The following is a 24,525-nucleotide window of genomic DNA, read 5'->3' as shown; positions in this document are numbered from 1 at the left end:
GAGAGGTGGGTGAGGGGATATGTAGCTGAATATATCAACTGCAATCCAGACAAGGTGCACCCTGGAACGCTTCTGAGCCATCAGAAGTCACCACTCTCTGCTGGCATCTTCTGCCCCCATAAAGATCCAGAAGTATATAATCTTACATCTCAGGCTGATTTCATGGGTGTTCAGAGTGTTTTGGTAGATAATTAGCTCACTATAAGGGACCAGTTGAAACAGGGTCTCCAACTTCTCCACCATCTTGCCCTTCCTCCTTCAATTTATTTTTTGATTAACTGATCAATCAATTTCTTGACTGACTTGTCAGGCTTGATAAGCTGATTCTAAAATTTTGCATGGAAATGCAAAGGGCCAAGAATATCAAACAGTTTTAAAGAAGAATAAGTTAATATGACTTGCTCTATTAATATCAAGACTGAGAAGGATATTGATGCCAGGAGAGACAAAGAGAAGGTGAATTCAGAAAAAAAATCTAGTCATTTATGGACATTTGATTTATGACTGAGGTAGCACTGAGGAATTGTCTGGTAAATACAGGATTTCCAATAAATGGTACTGGGACAAATTGTTATTTTCATACCTCACACAATTAAATTGGAACCTTACCAAGGGCATACAAAAATTTATTACAAGTGGGTTGACGATTTAAACATGAAAGTCAAAACTATAAGACTACATAATAGAAGTAAATGTCACAAATTTGGAGTAAGAAAATATTTCTTGAACATACACAAAGTGGTAATTACAAAGGAAGCAACTAATAAAACAGTATATTAAAATTCAGAACTCTGTTCATCAAAAGATTCAAGAAAAAGAGTAAAGAACAACCACAGAATGGTATATTCTTGTCACACAACATACATATATTTGTTAAAGAAATGTTATCTAAGATATGTGAAGAATTCCTACAACACTAAAAGGAGAAAAGAGAAAATCCAGTAACAAAAATATGTAAGAGTTGAAGAGGTACTTCACAAAAGAGGAACTACAAAGTTATTGTTAACCTTAAGAAAAAGTGCTTTTATTAGTTATCATGGAAATGATAATTAGAGCCATAATAAATTCTCATTTCACCTTCTTTGACTAACAATAATTTTAAAATTTCATGAATATCAAGTTTGATATGAAGCAAAATGAATTCTCCTACACTCTTGGTAGGGGCCAAAAATGGCATAAGTTCCTTAGAGAAAAGTTTGGCATTAGATTGTAAAGTTGATAATACACATTCTACTGCTAGACATATGGGAAGGAGAGTTATTTGCTCACCTCAGAGCATGAGAGACAAGGAATGCAGGAAGACCCCTCTAGGAACAAAGGAGCTAGAAGGTATCATTTCCCTCCCCACCCCAGCATAAACACATGGCTGCATATGTTAACCAGCCCAGCACCTACACTTGCTAACTACATGTTTACACCAAGACCTGCCCCCCCATGATTTAGCAAATCCATACTTCCTAGTCACACTTGCATCAGTACCCTTGCTGAAGGTCTCCTCCCCCAGAAGACTGGTGCACCCTGACAACACCACATCTTCCTGACCTGCACATTTTGCAAAGCCTCGATTCCAGGAACAATGGCAGGTCTCATTTCACAAGCAAACCAGCACACTTCTTGTTAAAATGTGCCCTCTTGTGACTGGGGCCAAACATTGCCCACAACAGGCAAAGAAAACCTCTGTGGATGATTAAAAGAGGTGCATCAGGACCAAGAGCAGGGCAAGGGCAGCACACATAAAAGACACTCCTTGAAGAGCCAAGTAATGAGGAACAGGGAACACTGCACTGCAGGACATGAGAGGACCTCTTCTTCATGAGGCAATTACCTTCAAGAATAAGAAGACATAGCTGATTTTCCTGACACAGAGGAACAGAGAGAAAGTTAGATAAAGTTAGGAGGCACAGGAATATATCCCATATAAAAGCAGATGACAAAACCACATCAAGAGACCTAAGCAAAGTTGACATAAGTAATAAGTTGGATAGAGAACTTAAAGTAATGATCATAATGATACCACTGGACTTAAGATAAGTGTCCAGAACATCAGTGAGACCCATAACAAAGAGATTTAAAAAAAGAACCAATCAGAGGTGAAGAATACAATAAATGAAATTTAAAGTACATTTCATGGAATAAACAGCAGGATAAATGAAGCAGAAGAACAAATCAGTGAACCAGAAGGCAGAGTACAGTAAAGCAGTCAACTTGAGTAAGTGAGAAAAAAAATATGCAAGTTGAGAATAGAGTTAGGGAACTGAGTGACTCCATCAAGTGTAATAACACTCACATTATGGGGATCCCAGAAGAGAATGAAAATGAGACAGAAATTTTATTGGAAGAAATAATAGCTGAAAATTTCCCAAATCTGGGGAAGGAAACAGATACTCAGATCCAGGAGGCACAGAGATCCCCTAACAAATTGAACCAAAGGAGATCCACATCAAGACACAAAGCAATTAAAATGGGGAAAAAAAGTAGTCATAAAGAAAAAATTCTAAAAGGATCAAGAGGCACACCTGGATGGCTCTGCTGGAGAAGTGTCTGCCATCATCTCAGGTCATGATCCCAGGTCCTGGGATTGAGCCCCACGTTGGAATCCCTGGTCAGTGGGAAGCTTGCTTCTCTGTCTCTCTGCAGCTCTCCCTGCTTGTGCTCTCTCTAGTGTTCTCTCAAATAAATGAATAAAATCTTTTTTAAAAAGCATCAAAAGAAAAAAAGACAGTTATATACAAGGGAAACCCCATAAGTCCATGAGCAGACTTTTCAATAGAAACTTTCCAGGCCAGAAGGCAGTGCATGATATATTCAAAGTACTATGAGGCAAAAATATGCAGCCAAGAATACTCTATTCAGCAAGTCTATCATTCAGAATAGGAGAGAGAAAGAATTTCTCAAACAAAAACCAGAGGAATTCAGGACAACTAACCAGCCCTACAAAAAATATGAAAGGGGACATTTTGGGTAGAAAGAAAAAGACCATAAGTGAGAGTATGAAAAGTATGAAACATAAAAGTAATAAAAATAAGTATTCCTATAAAAATAAGTCAATGGATTCACAAAATAAAGGATATAAAATACAACACCATATACCTAAAATTGGTGTGGGGGGAGAGGATTAAAGAATGGGATCAAACATAAGTGATCATCAATTTCATATAGAATGCTATAAGCAGATGTTATACACAAATGTAATAGTAAGTACAAACCAAAAATCAAAAACCAGTAATAGATATGCAAACAATAAAGGACTCTAAGTATACCACAAAAGAAAGCTAATAAACAATGAAAGTGAGTGAGAGAAGAAAGGATCGGAGAAAAACTACAAAAACCATAAAACAAGTAACAAATAGAAATGCATAAATACCTATCAATAGTTACTTTGGATGTAAATAAACTAAATGTTCCAATCAAAAAACATAGGGTATCAGAGTGGATAAAAAAAAAAAACAAGACCCATCTATATGCTGCCTACAAGATTCTCATTTCAGGCCTAAAGACACTTGCAGATTAAAAGTGAAGTAATGGAGAAGTATTTATCAAGCAAATAGAAGGGAAAAGGAAGCTGGGGTAGCAATAAGAATACCAGACAAAATAGCCTATAAAACAAAGAAATGAAAAAGGATATATATAAGAAAAAGAAAAAAAGGAATGGGATACCTGGGTGCTATAGTGAGTTAAGTGTCCAACTCTTGGTTTGAACACAGTTTGTGCTCTCAAGATTGAGCCCTGCATCGAGCTTTGCATTCAGTGTGGAGACTCCTTGAGATTCTCTCTCCCTCTCCCTGCCCCTCCCATTTGTGCTTGCTAAAATAAATAAATAAACATTTAAAATGATAATAATAATGGGAACAATCCAACAAGAAGATATTACAACTATAAATATTTTTGCACCCAACATAGGAGCACCCAAATATTTAAAAGTTAATAATAAGCATAAAGGAACCAATCAGTAGTAATACAATAATAGTAGGGAAATTTAATACCCCACTCACATCCATGGACATATCATCCAAACAGAAAATCAATAAGGAAATAGTGACTTTGAATGACACACTGGACCACATGTATTTAACACATATATTCAGATCATTTCATCCTAATACAGTAGAATACACATTTTTTTTTCAAATGCACATGGAACATGCTCTAGAATAGATCGTATATTAGGCCACAAAACAAGTCTCAAGAAATTCAAAAGGATTGAAGTGCTATCTTTCATCTCTTCTGACCACAATACTATAAAAGCAAAAATCAACCACAAGAAAAAAAATCTGGAAATGACACAAATTCATGGAGTTTAAGTAACATGCTACTAAACAATGAGTAGGTCAACCAAGAAAGCAAAAAAAGAACTCAAAAGTACATGGAAACGAAAGAAAATGAAAATAAAATAGTCTAATCCCTTTGGGATGCAGCAAAAGTAGTACTAGGAAGAAAGTTTATAACAATACAGGCCTACCTCAAGAAGCAAGAAATATCTCAAATAAACAACTTAACCTTGCACCTAAAGGAGCTAGAAAACAAACAACAAACAAAACCCCAAACCAGCAGAAGGAAGAAAATAATAAAGATAAGAGCAGAAATAAATGATATAGAAACTAAACACACACACACACACACACACACACACACACACACACCAGAAAAATGAAACCAGAAGACGGTTCTTTGAAAATTTTAAAAAATGATAAACCTCTATCCAGACTCATCAAAAAAAGGGATATGAGAGAGAAAGAGAACTCAAGCAAATCAGAAATGAAACAGAAATACAATTTTAAGAGAATATTATGAAAAATTATGTGCCAATAAATTGTACAACCTAGAAGAAATGGAAAAATTCCTAGAAACATATAACCTACTAAAACTGAAGTGGAAAATAATAGAAAACTTGAACAGAATGATTACCAACAATGACATGGAATCACTAATCAAAAAACAACAACAACAAAAAACTTCAAACAAACAAAAATCCAGGACCAGATACTTTCACAGGTAAATTCTACCAAACATTTAAAGAAGAGATAATACCTATTATTCTGAAAGTATTCCAAAAAAAATAGAAAAGGAAAAAAAATCCAAATTCATTCAAAGTAGCCATCATTTCCCAGATAACAAAACCATATAAAGACACCACTAAAAAAGAGAACTTCAGGCATATATCCCTGATGAAAATGATACAAAAATCCTCAACAAAATATCAGCAGATGAAATTCAATAATACATTAAAAAAATCATTCACCAAGATCAAGTAGGATCTATTCTTGGGATGTAAGTGTGTTTCAACATTTGCAAACCAATCAACATGATACATCACATCAAAAAGAGAAAGGATCAAGAATATTGCTGGGCGGGGTGGGATAAGGTGGCTGGGTTACGGACACTGGGGAGAGTATGTGCTATAGGGAGTGCTGTGAATTGTGTAAGAATGATGATTCACAGACCTGTACCCCTGAAGCAAATAATACATTTTATGTTAATAAAAAGAGAATGTATGATCATTTCAGTAGATGCAGAAAAAGCATTTGACAAAGTACAACACCGATTCATGATAAAAACCCACAGAAAATTAGGTTTAGAGGAAGCATACCTCAATATAATAAAGGACTTATATGCAAAACACACAATGAATATCATCCTCAGTGAGGAAAATCTGAGACCTTTTCCACAAAGATCAGGAACAAAACTAAGATATCCACTCTCACCACCTTCTTTCAACATAGTACTGGAATTCTAAACACACCAATAAGACAACATAAAGAAATAAAAGGCATCCAAATCAGTAAGAAAGAAACAAAGCTCTATTTGCAGATTACATGATACTCTGTATAGAAAGCCCTAAAGACTACACCAAAAACCGACATGAACTGATAGATGAATTCTGTAAAGTCATAGGATACAAAATCTAGAAATCTGTTGCATTTCTTTTTTTTAAGTAAATTATCCAATACATAGTACATCATTAGTTTCAGATATAGAGTTCAATAACTCATCAGTTGCATACAACACCCAGTGCTCATCACATCTGCTGCATTTTTATACACTAAAAATGAAACAGCAGAAATAGAAATTAAGAAAACAATCTCATCTAAAATTGTACTAAAAACAATAAAATACCTAGGAATAAACTTAACCAAAGAGGTCAAAGACCTGTAATCTGAAAACTATGAAACATTGATGAAGGAAATTGAAAATGACACAATGAAATGGAAAGACATTCCATGCTCATGGATTGGAATAATAATTATTTTTTAAATGTCTATACTACCCAAAGCAATCTATACATTTAATGCAATCCCTATCAAAATGCCAACAGCATTTTTCATAGAACTAAAACAAAGAATCCTAACATTTATATGGAACCACAAAAGACCAAAGCAACCTTGGAAAAGAAAAGCAAAGATAGAGGCATCACAATGGCAGACTTCAAGTTATATCACAAAGCTGTAGCAATCAAAGCAGTATGGTACTGGCACAAAAATAGACACATGGGTCAATAGAACAGAATAGAAAACCTAGAAAAGGACCCCCAACTCTATGGTCAACTAATCTTTGGCAAAGCAGGAAAGAATATCTAATAAGAATAAGACAGTTTTTTTAACAAATGGTGCTAGAAAAACTAGACAGCAATATGCAAAAGAATAAAACTGGACCACTTTCTTTTTTGTTTTTAAAGATTTTATTTACTTATTTGACAGACAGAGATCACAAGTAGGCAGAGAGGCAGGCAGAGAAGGAGGTGGGGGGAACAGGCCTCCCGTTGAGGAGAGAGTCTGATGTGGGGTTCAATCCCAGGACCCTGGGATCATGACCTGAGCTGAAGGCAGAGGCTTTAACCCACTGAGCCACCCAGGCGCCCCACTGGACCACTTTCTTACACCATACACAAAACTAAATTCAAAATGGATTAAACACCTAAATGTGAGATCTGGAACCATAAACATACTAGAGGATGGGAATGCAAACTGGTGTAACCACTCTGGAAAACAGTATGGAGTTTCCTCAAAAAGTTGAATATAAAGTTACCCTATGGCCCAGCAATTGCATTACTGGGTATTTACCCCAAAGATAAAATGTAGTGATCCAAAGGGGCACTTGTACCCCAATGTTTGTAGCAGTAATGTCCGCAATAGCCAAACTATGGAAAGAGCTCAGATGTCCATCAACAGATGACTAGATAAAGAAGAAGTGGCATATATACATAATAGAATATTACACTGCTATCAAAAAATTGGATTCTTGCTATTTGCAATGACATGGATGGAACTAAAGGCAAAATAATTCAGTCAGAGAAAGGCAATTATCATATGATTTCACTAATATATGGAATTTAAGAAACAAGGCAAAGAATCACAGAGGAAGAGAGGAAAAAATGAAACAAGATGAAACCAGAGAGGGAGACAAACCATAGAGGCTCTTAATCTTAGGAAACAAACTGAGGGTTGCTGGAGGGTAAAGTGGTGGGGAGATGAGGTAACTATATAATGGACATTGGGAAGGGTATGTGTTGTAATGAGTACTGGGTATTATATAAGACTGGTGAATCACAGACCTGTACCCCTGAAACAAATATTATATGCCAATAAAAATCAATCAATCAAGCTTATATTACATTGCAAAATAAAAATCCTAGAAGAGAGCAAAGGCAGTAATTTTTTTTACATCAACTGTAGCAACAATTTTCTAGATATGTCTCCTGAGGCAAGGGAAACAAAAGCAAAAATAAACTATTGGCACATCAACAAAATAAATAACTTCTGTGCAACAAAGGAAACAATCAAAACTAGAAAGCAGCCTACACAGTGGGAGAATATATTTGCAAATGGCATATCTGATAAAGGGTTAGTATTCAAAATATATAAAGAACTTATGAAACTCAACACCCCAAAAATGAATAATCCAGCTTAAAAATGGGCAGAAGACATGTACAGACATCTCTCCAAGGAAGACATGCAGGTGACTAACAAACACATGGAAAGATGCTCAAACTCACTCATCATCAGGAAAATGCAAATCAAAACTACAATGATATATCACCTCACACCTGTCAGAATTGCTTAAATCAACAAAAGAAACAACAGGTATTGGTGAGGATGTGGAGAAAGGGGAACACTTTTGCACTATTGGTGAGAATACAAACTGGTGCAGCCACTCTGGAAAACCATATGGTGGTTCCTCAAAAAGTTAAAAATAGGGGCGCCTGGGTGGCTCAGTCATTAAGCAGCTGCCTACAGCTCAGGTCATGATCCCAAGGTCCTGGGATCAAACCCTGCATTGGGCTGCCTGCTCAGTGGGATGCCTGCCTCTCCCTTTCCCACTCCCCCTGTTTGTGTTCCCTTTCTCACTGTGTCTCGTCAAATAAATAAATAAAATCTTTTTGAAAAAAAAATTAAAAATAGAACTACTTTATGATCCAACAATCACACTACTGGGTATTTACCCAAAGAATACAAAACTATTAATTCAAAGAGATACATGAACCCCTATGTTTATAGCAGCATTATATAAGATTGCTACAGTGAATAAATAGACATTACTAAGAGTTTAGCCATAGAACCACATGAATGAGTGATCTATTACAATAATCAGGACCCAACTATGGATTATCAACTTACATATGTTCCAAGGACCTTGACCATAAAGGAGAAGATGTTCATATGCATAAGTTGACAACCATTGTGTATGAGAAATCCTTAATATTTTAAGAGACTCAGTATGCATGTTAAAGTGGCAATGGTAAATGAGTAGATGGCCATAGTGAATGAAAGAATCCATGATGTTACCATGAAGCCATTCAACCATGGAACATGTCATAGTACTGCAGGAGCACATAATAATAGAATAGTAATTATTAAGATAGATGTTGCATATGATTAAAAATACTAAAACAATTGAATTTTCTTCAAGAGCAGATGCAGCAATGCAAGAGTACACTGGTATATGCTCAAGCACCCATGGTGCACAGAGTTACCAGTTAAGTTTGAGCAGTTGATCATGATGTACACTCAAAAAACCTCCAACACATGCTGAAAGGCATGGGACAGTAGACATTTTTTACATGAGAAAAGAGAATAGTGATAGAAAAGCAGGCAATCATGGTACATGAGCCAGTTATCTAATGCTTATAATCCCTCATCTCAGGACTGGTATAGACAATCATAGTTCTAGCACATAGTAAGTAAGTAAGTACACTTCTACAACTTAAGACAGAAGGAAATAATACTATAATCTGCTTACTGAAATATATGTGTTGCATGAAATAAATATGCATAAAACATGAAAGAAATGAGTTTGGCCAAGAAATAGAGGATAGCAGTGTAAAAGGAACCACCCTGGCATAGATCAAAAAGGCACATGAATATCCAACAATGACTTTTTAAGAATTTGACCATGATGCATATCAAATAATCTCAGAACATAACTGAAACTTATGAAACGGGAGGAAACAGCCACAGTGTAGGAATAAATGGACACACTAAAGATGCAATCTCAAGTGCTGTTACATGATAAAAACATAGAGCATGAGTTTGTTGTTTTTTTTTAATGGCTTTGTTTCAGGAGCTAAAGGAATTAATGCAAATGGAAATTCCATGGTGCATATCCAAATGACCACAGTGCATGATGAAGATACACTGCTAGAGTGTGAGCATTTGACAATGAGGCACAATCAGAAAGCCCTGTGAACAAGTTAATAGTTATATAGGAGGAAATAGTAATGATTCAAAAGCAGATCTATATCACACAAGTGTAGGCAGTAATTGATATATGAAGGAATATAGCAGATAACGAGGCAAAAGGAGACCATGAGCACTATATAATCACAGTGTTTCTCAGAAAATTGCAAAATAAGCTCTTAGTCATGAGACAGTTAGATAGTGTGGGAGGAGACAGCAGTGATGGAGAGGAAGAATATCATAGTGCAGGACCTAAAAAACAACATGCATAAGCTAACACATGGTCAAAGGTATAGAAGAGGGCATTCTCAGTACAGGATCAAATGATAATGGTTCATGCTAAGAAAGTTGTGATACATCACATGGAGGATGAGTGTGGTGAATGATCAGAAGGCACAAATGAAAGCATGGTGAGAGATCAAAAACTTAAAGGAGCAGAGAATCATGGTTTAGAGCTTGTTTATATGGATATGACATGAGATCACAAAACTACAATATAGGAACAGCAATTTGGGGGCAAAAACAGGTGAAAATAGTAAAAAGGGAAACAACACAGTATATTTTCAAATATCAGTGGGGTATGAACAAACATCACTGGCACTTGAGCTTCTAATGTACAATCAAATAAATTCAAAATATATGCTGAGAGACAGGATACAGAGGCAAAAGGATGATATAGAAACTGATAGCAATAATGGGAAACCATTAAAAAAGAGTTCAAAATAAATTTGCTGCATAAACTTATTTCCATAACACAGAAAATGGCAATCTCATTACAACAGTAGACATGATTATGTCATACACAAAAACCGTGGTATATGAGCATATCAGATAAATGTGATGCACATAGAAGTATGTTACAGGAGAAATTAGAAATAGTAGGTAGAGAAAGCCATAGAATAATACTTACTGAAGTAGACTTGATACAGTGTTTAAGAAATTATAAAATAAGATGACATGGAACAGTCCAGGAACAGATGGCAATGACCCAGTACATGACATCATGGCAAATGCTTACACATCTGTGTGTTGAAAAGACACCATGAGTGCTTAAAATTTGACTATAATGTAAACCAAGACAATCTCAGAATATATAGGCTGTCACTCTTAATATAGAGAACAGAGAAAAGAATACTAGTATAGTAATAATGCCAATGACGATGACACTAGTTTATACTTATTTAGTACTTATAATATACCAGGAACTAACTTTACATATAACTACTTTAATTTCACAACAAGTATATGAGGTAGGTATTACTGTTATTTTAGGTTTGAGGAAACTAGGGTAGAAAGGTAGGAACTGACTTGTACATCAGTCTAACCTCATTATGTATCAGTGGTGCTGTGCCATATCTGATGTACATGATGAGAGATTAAAAAATACACAGTAAAGAAACTAATGGCTATATTGCTGATACAGACAGCAAACACTGTTGCCTAAGTAGATTCATGGCCCATTATCAAACAGCCACAATGCATGAGAAGTCACCACAGTAGGGAGGACATTTGATTACCAGGCACAATCCAATTATCCTGCAACATGGGCTGATATCAGAATGATAGAGGTGTAGGCAAACCAAATGCTGTCAAAATTAATAAACTATTATTCATGATACAGAAGATTTCATTCTTAAATCAGAAGTAGACAATAACTACATTTTCACAGAATCATAGTATATGAGTAAAAATCTATAAACCCCAAACATGTTATATGAACAGAAATTCCTTATGCATATTCAGACTACCATGAAAAATGAGCCAACACTTATATACAAGGAAAGACAGAATGGTACAAAGAAAATAATCATTTAGAGAAAATTGCACAGATAATCACAATATATGATCAAAAACTCACAATACCAGAAGGAATTACTTGGTCCAGGAGCAGACGGTAATGGTGGAAAACCATGATATATGCTCAGATGATCACAATACAAAATCAATCAATCAATTACTATCATTTGTTTGTTTGAACATGACACACATCAATATGCTTTGAAATATGAACTATCAATTATATAGATACAGGAGCAAATGGTAGAGTAGTCAACTATTGTGCTGTTCTTGCTCCCCTAGATGTGATGAGTAATGAAGAATATAATACAGCAATAAATGGCTTTATTGAGGGAGACATTATTGAAAAGGAGCAATAAAGACATAACATCAGTTGGAAGTATAGCCACCACCAGTAATGTAGCATATGACTGAGACATACAACCAGACCATCTCAGAATGCAAGATGACAATCATAATAAAGAAAAAGACATAGTAACTTAATATTATCAGCATTTACCACGTACCAGACACTAATCTAAGCATTTTACATTTAACATTTTGAATCCTCACAACAACCCTATGAGGTAGGTATTATCCTTACTATTATTTTGCAGTTGAGAAAACAGGGACACAAAGGGATGGAATGACTTGTGCAAGGACACTGAGCCATTAAATGGCAGAACTGGGATTAAATACAAGTATTCTAACCAGACTCAGCACTGTACATATACACTGATGGTGCCATGCTTCCTCAAATGGATGCGGTACAGGATTAAAATATACAGAGTACAGGAACAAATGGCTTTGGTCCAGGAGTAGGCAGCAATGTAGCAAAAGTAAACACCGTAGCACATGCTCAAACATCCGTGGTGCATGAGCAGCCACCACAGGAGTCTGAGCATTTGACTACGATGCACACTCAGAAGATCCTGCAACATGAGCTGACATCCAGTGTATAGGAGTAGATACTGAAGACGAAAGAGGAAGTAAACACATTGAAGTAAATAACTATGGTGCACAAAATGATATTTATGGTACAGAAATTTTCATTTTTAGTAAAAAGCAGACACTGATGGTGCATTTTCACACAAGTGATGGGTTAAAAAAACACTGTAGTAAAACTTCAAACACAATAAAAGAATAGAATGCATTATGTACTTTCATACAACTATAGAGAAAGCCAATAGGTGTTTAGAGCCAAGAGACAAAGTACAATAGAAAATAACCGAGTGGAGACATCACAGATGAATATGGTACATGATCAAAACATCAATACGTAAATGATTATCTCAGAAGCAGATGTCAATGTTATATAGAGAGATACCATGGCATATGTTCTCACAACAGTCGATGAACGCCATAAGCAGCATTTGATCATTTGATTATAATGTACACAGGTAAACAGAACCACTCTATACTATGTTATAACAATCATGATACAGGAGCCATGAGACATAGAATATGATGCGCAAACTTGTTTTTGGTGAAAAAAACCATGTTGTGGTGCTCATGATGTCTGGTACTCAGATATTGTGCCTTACAAAAAAGCCATAGTGGAGGACTGAATAGTTTTGTCCATGAGTAGAAGTCAGATACGCAAAAGGAGACCTGACACCAAATACTCAGATAACAGTCACAACTAGTATTTGAGCATTTGCTTATGAAGATTACCTACACAACCCCATGGCGTGAATCAATAGCAATGATACAGAAGCAAAAAGACATGCCAGTATGCTTCCTGAAACGGATACAGTTGGTGATTTTAAAAAACACCAAATATTTCCTTAAGAGCAAACAGCAATGATGACACAAGTGAAATTATGGTACATGTTTAAGTAACCAGGTGCATGAACAGCCACCACAGACATTTAACTGTGATGCACACTCAGATAAGCCAGTGTCACTCAGTGTAAGGCACACTCAGACAAGCAATAACATTTATCATCTTTGAATACATACAGTGCAGAAAAAGGCAGGAGTGATCAAGGAGTAGAGAGCCATGGAAGGAGCAAATTACCGTAAAGCATAAACTGATACACATGATGCATGAAACACCATTTCCCTGTAGAGCAGCAGGCAATGAAGTTTTCTGCTCAGGAACCATGGGATATGTGTATACAAGCATGCCATATGTTCAGACAACCATGATGCATGAGCAAAAACCTAGAATACAAAAACACGTGGATGTGATACAGAAGCCACATGAAATGGAATATGCTTAGATAGACTGAGCATATGAATAAAGGAAACATAATACATGAATACATTTTTTTAGGCCAGCATCATATGGCAATAGTTCTAGGGGGGATATCATGGCATATGCTCAGGTAATCATGGTGCATAAACCACTACCACTGACGTTTGAGCATTTTACTGTGATGTATATCCAGACATCCCAAGAAAAGGAGCTGATGACCCAAATATACAAGCAAATGAACAAGGATATTAGGAGAGATAGTGATGATAAAACAGCTGAAAACAATAGTGCAGGAGCTAATAGGATAATGCAGATAGAAGTTATTCAAAGGGACACTCAATGGCATATGCTCATACCATAGTGCATTAAACACTAGTACAAGTGTCTGAGCATTATGCCATAATGCACACCTACAGAACTCCAGAATTTGAGCTGAGAATCAAGAGACATGGTATCATTTATCATCATCATCATCACATATATCTTACTACATGCCAGGGAGTGTTTGAAATTTATATGTATAATAATTCATATAATCCTCATAACAAGCTTATGAGGTATTATTTTTATCATTTTGCAAGAAAATAAAGCATAGAAATGTGTATTGATAAGCCCAAGATCCCACATCTAGTAAGTGGATAATTCAGGATTCAAATCCAGTCATTTTGGATCCACTACCCATTCTCTTAAATACTACAATAAATGACAATATGCTATGATTCTTTTAAGAGATACGATAGAATAAAAAAAAAAAACAGAATAATGAATGGCTTTGTTCCAGAAGCAGATGGTGATGCTGCACAAGTAGACACCACAGCACATGTTCAAACATTCATGGTACATAAGCAACCACCAAGGAGTCTGAGCATTTGACCATGATGCACACATAGAAGAACCTGCAATGTGAACAACATCCAGGTTATAGGAGTAGACAGTGATGAAAAAGGAGAGAAAACTCATTGCAGTAGCAAATCCATGGTGTACAAACTAATATACATGGTACAAAATAGTAATTTCCAGAATAAAAGTAGAGAATGATAGTGTATTTTCAAACAAGCATAGTGTTTAATTGGAAATGTATATATAAGTTGGCTAATTGAATTTAAATCTTTTTAAAAAATGGAAATGCATAGTAATAACTTCAAACACAGCATACAAGCAGAAATTCATTATGCATGTTTAGACTATCACGGAGAATGAGTCAATTCATATATAAAAGAGGGGACCCATATGGTAAACCAACAAAGAACCATAGAGTAAAAAACTGCTCAGATAATATTTTTTTAGTTACTGGAATGTATGGCATTGGTGCAGGAGCAGATCACACCCACACACCTGTAGGACATAAGTTGTCAATTACAATACAGGCACAGATGTACATGGTATAGAAATAAATGTGGTATGATTCTTCCTCAGATATGATACATGATAAAAAATCACCAAAAAAGCAGTGAATGACTTTGGTCCAGGAGAAGATGACAGTGGTACAAAAGGAGACTCAGATGGGCATAATGCCTAATTAAAAATAATCATGGTGAATATCCAGAATTTTTGTTTGAACCTGTTATATATTCAAATGATGCCATTACCTGAGCTAACAGCTATAATACAGTTAGTAGACATGATACAAGAGTAGACAACACACATGGGAGAAACAACCATTGTATAGTAACTAATGGCCACAATATAAGAGCAAATATCAATGTTATAGAAGCTGTCATTCTATACACATATAATCATGATGCTTTTTTTACATACTTATGATAGACTAACAACTTTGATCATAGATAGATAGATGATAGATGATAGATAGATAGATAGATAGATAGATGATAGATGGATATAGTCAATGAGTAAACATATACTATACACAAACAGTTGGATATCCAACTGCAGGATATCCATAATACATAATCCAGTTCTTTTACTCAAGGATAAGGTGACAATGGTGCAAAATGAGACCCCATACCATATCAGATGGCTCTAGTACATAAACATCTACCTCTTGCATTTGAGTATTTTATCATGATGTATATCCTGATAAACCCAAAATATGAAGTATGAATGATGATACAAGAGGACATATCACAAGAAAATATCCAATAAAAATAAATTGAGAAATTCTTTATAGATCCTAGATATCAACCTTTTGTCTATACTGTCATTTGCAAATATCTTCTCCCATTCCATGGGTTGCCTCTTTGTTTTCTTGACTGTTTCCTTTGCTGTGCAGAAGCTTTTGATTTTGATGAAGTCCCAAAAGTTTATTTTTGCTTTTGTTTCCTTTGCCTTTGGAGACATATCTTGAAAGAAGTTGCTATGGCTGATATCGAAGAGATTACTGCCTATGTTCTCCTCTAGGATTCTGATGGATTCCTGTCTCACGTTGAGGTCTTTTATCCATTTTGAGTTTATCTTTGTGTACGGTGTAAGAGAATGGTCGAGTTTCATTCTTCTACATATAGCTGTCCAGTTTTCCCAGCACCATTTATTGAAGAGACCATCTTTTTTCCACTGTATATTTTTTCCTGTTTTGTCAAAGATTATTTGACCATAGAGTTGAGGATCCATATCTGGGCTCTCTACTCTGTTCCACTAGTCTATGTGTCTGTTTTTGTGCCAGTACCATGCTGTATTGGTGATCACAGCTTTGTAGTAAAGCTTGAAATCAGGTAACGTGATGCCCCCAGTTTTATTTTTGTTTTTCAGCATTTCCTTAGTGATTCGGGGTCTCTTCTGGTTCCATACAAATTTTGAATGATTTGCTCCAGCTCTTTGAAAAATACAGGTGGAATTTTGATCGGAATGGCATTGAAAGTATAGATTGCTCTAGGCAGTATAGACATTTTAACAATGTTTATTCTTCCAATCCAAGAGCATGGAATGGTCTTCCATCTTTTTGTGTCTTCTTCAATTTCTTTCATGAGTGTTCTGTAGTTCCTCGAGTACAGATCCTTTACCTCTTTGGGTAGGTTTATTCCCAGGTATCTTACGGTTCTTGGTGCTATAGTAAATGGAATCGATTCTCTAATATCCCTTTCTGTATTTTCATTGTTAGTGTATAAGAAAGCCACTGATTTCTATACATTGGCATTGTATCCTGCCACGTTACTGAATTGCTGTATGAGTTCTAGTAGTTTGGGGGTGGAGTCTTTTGGGTTTTCCATATAAAGAATCATGTCATCTGCAAAGAGAGAGAGTTTGACTTCTTCATTGCCAATTTGGATACCTTTTATTTCTCTTTGTTGTCTGATTGCTGTTGCTAGGACTTCTAATACTATGTGGAACAAGAGTGGTGAGAGTGGGCATCCTTGTCGTGTTCCTGATCTCAACGGGAAGGCTGCAAGCTTTTTCCCATTGAGGATGATATTTGCTGTGGGTCTTTCATAGATTTGATGAAGTTCAGGAATGTTCCCTCTATCCCTATACTTGGAAGTGTTTTAATCAGGAATGGATGCTGGATTTTGTCAAAAGCTTTTTCTGCATCAATTGAGAGGACCATGTGGTTCTTCTCTCTTCTCATATTAATCTGTTCTATCACATTGATTGATTTGCGAATGTTGAACCATCCTTGTAGCCCAGGAATGAATCCCACCTGGTCATGGTGGATAATCTTTTTAATGTGCTGTTGGATCCTGTTTGCTAGGATCTTGTTGAGAATCTTGGCATCCATATTCATCAGTGATATTGGTCTGAAATTCTCCTTTTTGGTAGGGTCTTTGCCTGGTTTGGGGATCAGGGTAATGCTGGCTTCATAGAAAGAGTCTGGAAGTTTTCCTTCTGCTTCAATTTTTTGAAACAGCTTCAGGAGAATAGGTGTTATTTCTTCTTTGAAAGTTTGGTATAATTCCCCAGGGAATCCATCAGGTCCTGGGCTCTTGTTTTTTGGGATGTTTTTGATCACTGCTTCAATCTTGTTACTAGATATCAGTCTATTCAAGTTGTCAATTTCTTCCTGGTTCAATTTTGGGAGTTTATAGTTTTCCAGGAATGCATCCATTTCATCTAGGTTGCTTGGCTTATTGGCATATAACTGTTGATAATAACTTCTGATGATTGTTTCTACTCCTCAAACTCAACACACACAAAACAGATAATCATATCAAAAAATGGGCAGAAGATATGAACAGACACTTCTCCAATGAAGACATACAAATGGCTATCAGACACATGAAAAAATGTTCATCATCACTAGCCCTCAGGGAGATTCAAATTCAAACCATATTGAGATATCACCTTACACCAGTTAGAATGGCCAAAATTAGCAAGACAGGAAACAACATGTGGGAGAAAGGGGAACCCTCTTACACTGTTGGTGGGAATGCAAGTTGGTGCAGCCTCTTTGGAGAACTGTGTGGAGATTCCTTAAGAAATTAAAAATAGAGCTTCCCTATGACCCTGCAATTGCACTACTGGTTATTTACCCTAAAGATACAGATGTAGTGAAAAGAAGGGCCATCTGTACCCCAATGTTCATAGCAGCAATGACCACGGTCGCCAAACTGTGGAAAGAACCAAGATGCCCTTCAATGGATGAATGGATAAGGAAGATGTGGTCCATATACACTATGGAGTATTATGCCTCCATCAGAAAGGATGAATACCCAACTTTTGTAGCAACATGGACGGGACTGGAAGAGATTATGCTGAGTGAAATAAGTCAAGCAGAGAGAGTCAATTATCATATGGTTTCACTTATTTGTGGAGCATAACAAATAGCATGGAGTACAAGGGGAGTTAGGAGAAGGGAGTTGGGGGAAATTGGAAGGGGAGGTGAACCATGAGAGACTATGGACTCTGAAAAACAATCTTAGGGGTTTGAAGTGGCAGGGGGTGGGAGGTTGGGGGAACCAGGTGGTGGGTATTAGAGAGGGCACAGATTGCATGGAGCACTGGGTGTGGTGCAAAAACAATGAATACTGTTATGCTGAAAATAAATTAATAAAAACTCATAATAGCAATAAAAAAATAAATTGAGAGGAGAAGTGAGATGAGGGGAATCAGAAGGGGAGACAAACCATGAAAGACTGTGGACTCTGAGAAACAAACTGAGGGTTTTGGAGGGGAGGAGGGTGGGGGGATGGGTGAGCCTGGTGGTGGGTATAATGGAGGGCACATATTGCATGGAGCACTGGGTGTGGTGCATAAACAATGAATTTTGGAACACTGAAAAGAAATAAAATAAAGTGGAAAAAAAACAAAAACAAAGCAAAAATAAATAAATAATAGATGTGTGACCGTGAACAAAAAATAAATGTACCCAAAATATGGGGGCAGTTGGACATGGTATAGGAGCAAAGAAAAATGCTGAAGTAGAGGAAGACAGATGTGACTGATGTATGAGTTAGGAACGATGCTGCCCAATATGATTACAACATAGAACATAGATAATAACAGGTCAAGCTCAAACATTAACAGTATCTGAACAAACTGTGGTACTTACTCAGATGGACATAATACCTAATTAAAAAGCCATAATATAAAATCATATTTTGAGTGGGAGATACAAGCTTCCAGTTTTGGAATTAATAAATCATGGGGATAAAAAACACAGCATAAAAAATATAATCAATGATATTATAATAATGATGTATCAGGACAGATGGTAGCTACACTTCTGGTGAACATAGCATGATATATAAACTTGTCAAATCATGGAGCACTGGGTGCTATATGTAAACAATGAATCTTGGAACACAACATCAAAAAGTAATGATGGACTGTATGGTGACTAACATAACATAAAAAAATAAAAATAATTTAAAAATCACTATGTTTTACACCTGAAACTAATGTAACATTGTGTGTCAACTATTCACAAAATAAATAATAATAATTTAATAATTATTACCCATATTCATAGAGATATAATGTACAAAATGCTTACTTCCATATTATAATACCAAAATTAAGATAAATAAACCATAACAGGAAGGAAAAGCAATTGTTGAATCTGTTAAACATCAGTTGATAGTGATGGAGATTTCATTGTCCTAATCACTGTATTTTCCAAAATATTGTTTTCCCATTCAGTAAGGACATTGTATCTTTCAGCAAGAGAGACTCTAAATCTGGATTGCAATGGTCTACCAATTTGGGTACTTTAAAAATTCTATTCAATGCTTCATCATGCATGAAAAAATTTAGATTCTTTTTAAGTAAATAATAAATATTATTAAAAAGCTTTAAAAAATAAATATCTTCAAGTGTAGATGCTGTTATGGGTGGAATTTTGTCCCCTCCAAAAAGAGATTTTGAAGTTATAACTCCTGGTACCTATAAATGTCACCTTATTTGGTTATAGGGCCTTTGAAGATATAATCAACTTTTAAGATAATGTTATATTGGATTAGGGTGGGCCATAAATCCATTGGCTGGTATCCTTATAAGAGGGAAATTCAGAAAGAATTTTATGTGATGACAGAGGCAGATACAGCAGTGATGATGCCATAGACCAAGGATACATGCAACTACCAGAAACTTGAAGAGGCAAGGATAGATCCTCTTCTAGAGCCTTTGGAGGGAGTACAGCCCTACCAATGTCTTAATTTTGGATTTTTAGCTTCAAGAACTGTGAGAAAGCAAACTTCTATTGTTTTAAGCTACCCAGTTTGTTATACTTTGTTACAGAAACCCTTTAAAAATGGCATTTTTGCGGGGCGCCTGGGTGGCTCAGTGGGTTAAGCCTCTGCCTTCGGCTCAGGTCATGATCCCAGGGTCCTGGGATCGAGCCCCGCATCGGGCTCTCTGCTCAGCAGCGAGCCTGCTTCCCTTCCTTTCTCTCTCTCTGCCTGCCTCTCTGCCTACTTCTGATCTCTGTCTATCAAATAAATAAATAAAATCTTTAAAAAAAAATGGCATTTTTGCAAAAGGAGATATCATGGCACACAAATAAATGCATAATATATAAAATATCTCTCGGTAGTTTTACTACCTGAACAAAATGCACATTCAGAAAACCCCCAAATATTATTGGTCAGCCATAATATATGATAGAATATAAATCAGTCAAGTAAATTGTGCTGACATTTACCTGTTAGAAGTAGAGTGTAGTCATTTACAAGTATCTATCTCATAAGTGTAGTCAACATTGTATACAAGAAGACTTCATTGATATATACATTTAAATAATATAATATATCAAGAAAATGATTCATGAGCTAGTAGTCATATTACAGTGACAGAAATCTCCAGGAGAAGTATATAATGTTGCAGTCAGTGTTAAGGTAAACTACCAAAAATGCAAGTTATAGATAACATGGAAGTTATAGGCCCTGCCTCTACCCAAAGAATAAGAATATCAAGAAAAGATGACCATGGTAAGTGCTGAAATAACTGTTGTACATGGGCAGACTTAACTGACATATGTTTAAAAACCATAATAATGACATCATGACTGTGGTTCAGGTTCATGTGCATAAGCTCTTGCTATACTTATGATTAAGGAAGAGAAGAATGTCTAAAGTATAGAGATTCACATTAAAGTGGCAAGGGTATGCTTCAAGGGAAGAAAACCTTAGATATAACTTAAATATAGGATCGGTTCCCTCTGATTTATGCCAAGGTGACTATGGCATGTGCTAAGGTCATGGAATGACTTACACTATGATTAAGTTCAGAGTGCCATGACACATAAACCTCAGCATATGCGCAGAACACCGTGCTGCTGAAGGTGCTTATAGCACAGTAGTAGGTGGCTATAGTGGTGAATATTCAAATGACTATAGTGCATTAACAGCTGACCATGTTACATAGCAAAAGAGGACATTTGTTTGCTTTAATGTCTATGATACAAGAACATTCAAGTTACTGATAATGATAACCATGGTAAAAGAAAAAATGGAAAGAAGTAACAGAAGGCATGAAACCAGAACCAAAGGCCATAGTGAAGGTGTAGAATCAAATATTTTTCCTATATTCTTTTTAATTGAAATATGGCTGACATACAATGTTTTATTAATTTCATGTGTATAACACAGTGATTCAACAATACTATGCATTAGGCACAGCTCACCAGAGTCAGTGTAGTCACCATCTGTCACCATACAATGTTATTACAATGTTATTGACTGTATGGAATCAGGTAATTATAATGAAAGAATCATGATACATGAACCTAAGTCCACAATTTGACAGAGAGAGCCATAATGCAGAAGCAAATAACTATAGTAATGGAGCAGATTGTCCTTAAGTGGAAGTAGACAAGCTTAATTAAAAAAAAAAGATTCATGAACAGGCAGCCAAAGTACATGAAAATGCAAGTTCAGATAGCTATGGTGCATAAGCAAATGGTTATGGTGCAGGAGTAGGTGGCCCTCAGTACAAAAGCATACAATCACATTGTATGCTCATAATACCACAGTGCATAGGCAAATAAACATGGAAGGGAATCAGCTGGCCATAGGAAGGAACATAGAAAAGAAGCAAAGAACTATGGTGTGGTTCAAGAGTCTGCAGAATTTGGCACAGATGAAGGTAAGGACTGTTTTTCCCAGATGGTTTATTGAAGAGGTGGGACCATGACCTTTAGTTCTGGGCTGGAGATTGGGTCATGGCCGTTTTTATTCTGGTCCACTAAAGAGGCATGGAAAGCCTCCAGGAAACAAAAGCCACATGGAGGACCAGCTTACAGTGATCCCTGCCCCCTGGCAAGGGATGGCACAAATCTGCCCAGTCAAAGACCCCTAAGAAGCAGCACAGAAGGTCCCCCCCCGACAGAGGACAATCTGAAAGAATAGGTGCAAACTAGATTACAGGTCATACAAGACTAAAACTCCAGCACCAGTGGAAAATAGCTTGAGGTTTTTTTCTCACAACTCGGTTATCTTTCAGTCTACAATTTTCCACTTTTTTTTTTATCTTTTCCCCATTTCAGCTAGTTTATTTTACCAATTTATGTTTTTAAGTTCATTTTTGACTTTTGTTTTTTACATCTACATTTAATAGATATAGGTTTCATTTTAGTCCTTACTTTATTTGATTTTATTTTGTTATATAGATAAGTTTTGCTTCCTTTGCAATTTTGGGAGGTAGCATCTTCTAACACACAGACCAAAATTCACTCAGGAACAAGTGGATCACTGTTTTGTCCACCCTGAGAGATTATAGTCTTTCTTCTCTCCCACTGCCACACATTTTTTTTTTCTTTTTCCTGTTTGTTCTGTTTTGCTTTTTGTGTGCTTTTCTGTTTTGGTTTCTGACTACCCCAGATTTGCCTAGGATGCATTATGCATGGGTCATGGTGGATGTTTTGGACTCTGATCAGTCAATCACCCATTATTCCCTGGGTAAAATGATTAGAAGGAAGAACTCACCACAAAAGAAAGAACCAGAGGTAATGTTCTCTGCCAAAGAGCTAATCTATATGGATAAAAATAAGATGTCAGAGATGGAATTCAGGATAGCAATTATAAAGTTAAGAGCTGAGCTTGAAAAAAGCATAAAACACAGTAGAGAATCTCTAAGTGCAGAAATGAGATCTAATCAGTCCTAACATAAAAATGTCATAACTGAAATAGCCTAATTGGATGCTCTAAGAGCTCGGGTGAATAAGGCAGAAGAGAGAGTAAGTGATCTAAAAGACAGACTGATGGAATGGAAGGAAATGGAGGAAAAGAGAAAAAGACAACTCAGAGCCCATGAAGAAAGGTTTCAAGAATTTAATGATGCTTTGAAATGAACAAATGTCATAATTACTGGTGTGACTGAGGGGAAGGAGAGCAAGAAGGCCAGAAAGCATATTTGAGCAAATCATAGCCAATAACTTCCTTAATCTGGGGAGGGAAACAAGTATTCATGTCCAAGAGGCAGAAAGGACCGCCCCCCAAATCAATAAAAAGAGATCAACACCCTGTAATAGTGAAGCCTGCAAATTTTAGAGAAAAAAAGGCTATCCTGAGAGCAGCTCAAGGCAGGAGATTCTTTACATACAAAGGGAGGAACATCAGATTAACATCAGACCTATCCACAGAAGCCTGGCAGGCCAGAAAGGACTGGCATAATATATTCAGGGTACTAAGTGAGAAGAACATGCAGCCAAGAATTCTTTATCCAGCAAGTCTGTAACTCAGAATTGAAGGAGAGATAAAGAGCTTCCAGGACAGACAGAAACTGAAAGGAAGATATGACCACCAAGCCAGCCCTGAGAGAAATATTAAGGAAGATCCTGCAAGTGAAGAGAGACCCCCAAGAGTAACAGAGACCAGAAAGAAATAGAGACAATCTAAAGAAACAGGGACTTTATAGGCAATACAATGGCACTAAATTCATACTTTCAATAATTACTATGAATGTAAATGGGCTAAATGCTCCAACCAAAAGACACAGGGTATCAGATTGGATTAAAAAAGCAAGACAGGGGCGCCTGGGTGGCTCAGTGGTTTAAGCCACTGCCTTCGGCTCAGGTCATGATCTCAGGGTCCTGGGATCGAGTCCCACATCGGGCTCTCTGCTCAGCAGGGAGCCTGCTCCCCCACCCCGCCTGCCTCTCTGTCTACTTGCGATATCTCTCTGTCAAATAAATAAATAAAAAATCTTTAAAAAAAAAAAAAAAGCAAGACACTTTAGACCTAAAGATCACCTCCAGACTGAAAGTAAGGGGATGGAGAATGATTTACCATACTAATGGACATGAAAGAAAGCTGGGACAACAATCCTCATATCAGACCAACTAAATTTTAAACCAAAGACTATAGTAAGGTATGAAGAGGGACACTATATCATACTTACAAGGTCTATCCAACAAGATCTAACAATTGTAAATATTTATGTTCCCAACATGAGAGCAGCAAATTGTATAAATCAATTAATAACTAAAGTAAAGAAACACATTGGTAAGAGTACATTAATAGTAGGGGACTTCAACACCCTACTCAGAGC

General features: G+C 36.4%; 1 protein-coding gene across 3 annotated transcripts in view; it reads right to left on the bottom strand.

The window, feature by feature from the left end:
• The window catches only part of GABRA3 (gamma-aminobutyric acid type A receptor subunit alpha3), a 358,344-nt gene that overhangs the window by 269,573 nt on the left and 64,246 nt on the right, over positions 1–24,525 (bottom strand). Inside the window, exon 1 of one of the 3 annotated variants that reach the window (XM_032845268.1) lies at positions 10,582–10,599. The exons of the other annotated variants lie outside the window; for them this stretch is intronic. The gene's annotated coding sequence lies outside the window, so the exon portion shown is untranslated. Of the gene's footprint in view, positions 1–10,581; positions 10,600–24,525 lie in introns of those variants that run through there. 3 annotated transcript variants of the gene reach the window in all.

The sequence above is a fragment of the Lontra canadensis genome, unplaced genomic scaffold, assembly GCF_010015895.1.
Source record: "Lontra canadensis isolate GAN:19392208 unplaced genomic scaffold, GSC_riverotter_1.0 scaffold161, whole genome shotgun sequence".
Lineage (NCBI taxonomy): Eukaryota > Metazoa > Chordata > Mammalia > Carnivora > Mustelidae > Lontra > Lontra canadensis.
This window is presented reverse-complemented; position numbering and strand designations above follow the sequence as displayed.